Source organism: Odontomachus brunneus, unplaced genomic scaffold, assembly GCF_010583005.1.
Source record: "Odontomachus brunneus isolate Ranch 3 - 2012 unplaced genomic scaffold, Obru_v1 Obru_scaffold_061, whole genome shotgun sequence".
NCBI classification, from domain to species: Eukaryota; Metazoa; Arthropoda; class Insecta; order Hymenoptera; family Formicidae; genus Odontomachus; species Odontomachus brunneus.
The window spans coordinates 1,802,839-1,806,594 of NW_022639511.1; the positions used below are offsets into that span (position 1 = coordinate 1,802,839).

The 3,756-nt window shown below is 26.6% G+C and overlaps 1 protein-coding gene across 11 annotated transcripts in view; it reads right to left on the reverse strand.

Annotated features, from left to right (window-relative positions):
• Window positions 1-230: 230 nt before the first annotated feature.
• LOC116846153 (THAP domain-containing protein 2-like) overlaps window positions 231-3,756 on the reverse strand; it is a 10,865-nt gene continuing 7,339 nt past the window's right edge. The window contains exons 4-6 of one of the 11 annotated variants that reach the window (XR_004378413.1): window positions 1,107-2,976; window positions 597-656; window positions 231-506 (exon numbers count right to left, since the gene is read on the reverse strand). The gene's annotated coding sequence lies outside the window, so the exon portion shown is untranslated. Of the gene's footprint in view, window positions 2,977-3,195; window positions 3,256-3,756 lie in introns of those variants that run through there. The other 10 variants (XR_004378418.1, XR_004378414.1, XR_004378411.1 and 7 more) reach the window with 10 other exon arrangements.

A 3,756-nucleotide genomic window follows, 5' to 3' on the forward strand; every position in this document is an offset into this window, starting at 1 on the left:
TGTAAAACTTATATTTTTCCTGATATTCGGGCGTCCCGGTACTTTCCGAACACCCTGTATATATCGTAGATATCTTCTAACCACAAATTATAAAAAATTTTTGTATATATTTTTTCCTTATAAGAAATAAATAAATACGTATAATATATAGTATTTGTATATATATAAAATATATTTATTTATATGCAAAGTATAATAATGTATACAGTATATAAAAACAAATATAAAACTTGATTAAAGAAAGTTCGCTTAATTAAAAGTCACATTACACTCAATTTTAATATATATAGTTACAAATTATGTGTTTGAAATAATAAAGTTTTTAATTTTATTATTTCAATTGTTTACATTGATTATTTTTCTTATTTTAAAGTTAAGATAAAGTTAAATAACGTTAAAAAACCGTAATACGTCAGTTGATGAATTTTCTTGATAAAATTGATAAAAATATGATATTTTTTAATGTCCCACTGTAGAAGTTGCTCGTTATTCGATCAGGAAAAAACCTATGAAAAAAAATATTACAGTTTTTATATAAATAGTTATTTATTGGCCTTTAAATAAAATCAATTTATTATAAAATATTCGAACATAACTTTGGTTATTAGCGTGTATTGCACTTTTACAAATATGATGCATCCTCAATTTATAAAACTCTGTAACAATTTTTGTAATTAAATAAATGATATGCTTTTCTAAAGTGTTTAGATCATAATTTATCGATAACTGTAAAAAAATTTGCATGTTTACAAATTTATTTATATTTTGTTCCAACTTTTCTTTTAATGATGACATCATTAATAATTCGTTACATGAGAAACTGCGCAATATTATTTCACAATCCATACAAATTTGAATAAGGTCATCACTGGGATACATTAACCTTCCCAGATCTTTAAATGCCAAAAATGTATTTTCTAAATTATCTTTACTTCCAACAACTGCTGATGAACAGTCTGTACATTCAATAGAAAACAATTTTTTTGCAACAAAACCACTGATATAAATTATTATTTCCTTAGAATATTGCGACAAATTAAAGTCTAATACATAATCATGATCAAATGTTAAATTTTTTGAATACTCTTTTGTAAATTTGTACTTACAATGTTATTTTTGTTAAGATCTGTACATGTCTTGTTGCATATATTTGAACTACATTTAAGAATATTAATATTTTGCAAAGGTATGCAATTCCCGACTCCATGTTCTCGTATTTCCGCACGGATTAATATTTTCTTATACGCAGATATAAACTGTCGACAAGTTGGGTTATTGTTATATCCTCCACAAGATCTTATAGACCCAAAAAATAACTCCAAATGGTCTTGTGACATTTTAGCTAGTATGAACGATAGATTATATTTATCAATAGATATTTTATAAATACTAAGTAAACTTTTCATAGAGATTAACAAACATAAAAATCTAGTCTTTCGGTTACAATTTAAAATTCTATCACAATTTAAAGTTCCATCACAATTTTTCAACTTTGTTATATAATCGGTTAAACTTTCAAAAAATTTTTCAACTTTTTCAACATTTTTTTCACACAGTGCTTGTTTAAAACCAAAATCTGATATCTTTCTAGAATTTAATATATCAAATGCATTATTCATAATAAAAATAAATCTGATCGTGGCACCAGCATTTTTAAAATCCTCTAATTTTAATTGTTCAGCACAAAATATTAAAGCTTCTGCTACAGAGTTACTTAATAATTGCGTAGCTAGCTTGACCTTCATTTTTTGTTAAAAAAAATCTATGTGACGTTTAGTAATTTTATTACACAAATGTAATCCTTCTTTTTCTTGCAGTTCATTTAACTTTTGAAGGTATTTAAAATTAATTTCTTGATTTTGGTCATCAAAAAAATTTTTTTTCTCCAAAAGTATTACGAATTAATTTAATATGTGCCGGATCTGGAAATATGAATAAAGGATTTTCATTTCTTGTTTTGGTTTGTAAAACAAGCATTGTTTTTTTTTCATTTTGATTTCTTAAACATGTTTTAAAATCAAATTTACAACCAAGAATTTTCGCAGTTAAATTTGTTGGACAACAGTCAAACGTAATATTTGTGATAGTAATTCGGCAATCTTTCAATAATTGTAAACAATTATTAGTTAAATCAGCTTTTTTGTTGCTATTTAAGCTATCTATAAAAAAGCATCCTAATGGAAGTTTCCATGATTCATTAATAGCAATAATCATGAAAACAAAAATTTGTTTGGCATAACCAATATTTTCATCACTAACATTATTTCTAACACTAACTAGTCCATATACTTTATCATTCACCCATTCTACGTGTTGTCTTATACTCATTTCATCAAATACGAGAGAACAACAAATATTTTTTTCTACATTCTTATATCTTTTTTTAATATTTCGAAAGATTCTGAAATAAAGCCTGGTTCACCATTAATAGTTTTATACCATTTCGATAAAGTTTTATAATGAGGCAATGCACCATTTAAAATTACTTACGTAATTATATGCTCTTGGTAAAAAATAGTGAAGAGTTATTGCAAATTTTCGAATATCTTCTTCATATTTTTGTTTGCATCTCTTATTCTTATATAAAGCTCTTTTAAATATATTTAAAAATAAATTTCTATTACTACCAAAACAATTTAGCAACACTTCTTTAGCATTATAAGTAATCATACTATTTCTTTGCAATTTTGAAACAACAGATATTAAATTTTCAATTCGACGTTTCTGTCGATATGTCACTTTTTGTAATTTTGTTATTTGTTTTCTCAGTAACTTTTCATTCGTAGCCATTCTCATAATTTTTCTTTTTAGATGACTTTTTCTTGGAGTATCATCTGGCTTTGAATAATAAGATCAAGAAGACTCATTCTTTTCTTTACTTGAAGTATTAGGAAGATTATTTGCTTGCTATTACACTGATTGCAACATTTCATTAGAAGTTGGTGGCTCTTCATCCATATTAATAGTATTTACTTCCTGAAATAAATATCTTATTAGTTTTTGAGTAATTTATGTTCTTATAAGATCTTTTATACAGAGTCATCGAAAAGTATCGGACCCCCCTAATATCTTCAGTTAGAATGTAATTGGAGAAAATGTCCAATAGCAAAGTTGTATGGTTTCAAGCGGGGAGTAAGATGATGACCTTGACCATGTCCTTCAAGGTCATTTCAAGGTCAACCTAATTTTTTAAAATAAAACCCCCTACATTTTATTGCATATTCTTATAGCTTATCTCGAGAGCTTTCCAAAACGCTAGAATAAAACATTTTTTCATTAAGTACTGTATATAATATACAATATATATATATATATATATACAGGGTGTTTTTTTTAACTTGAGACTGCTAAATATCTCGAAAAATAAGCATTGTACGACAAAAATGTCCCAAATAAACCCTCAATAGTTTCGAGGGCGCAATTCAATCCCACAAAAATTATCCACCTCCCGCCCCCCCTGGGGATGGGGCGGGGGGTAACTTTAAAATCTTAAATGGAAACCCCTACTTTTTATTACAGATTCGGATTCTACATCCAAAAACACGTAACTTTTGTCTGAACTTTTTTTTGTATTTCTGATAGATGGCCCTGCATTCGGCGAAAATTGGGTAACCTTCGTTTTCTTCAAAGAGAATCCCCTAATATAATGACTCTACGTCAAAGAAAAGTAACTTTTGTCGGAAACATGTTTTTTCGAATTATCGTAAATATCTACGATAATTTTTTATCCGTTTTAACTAAAAAATGAAAATAAAA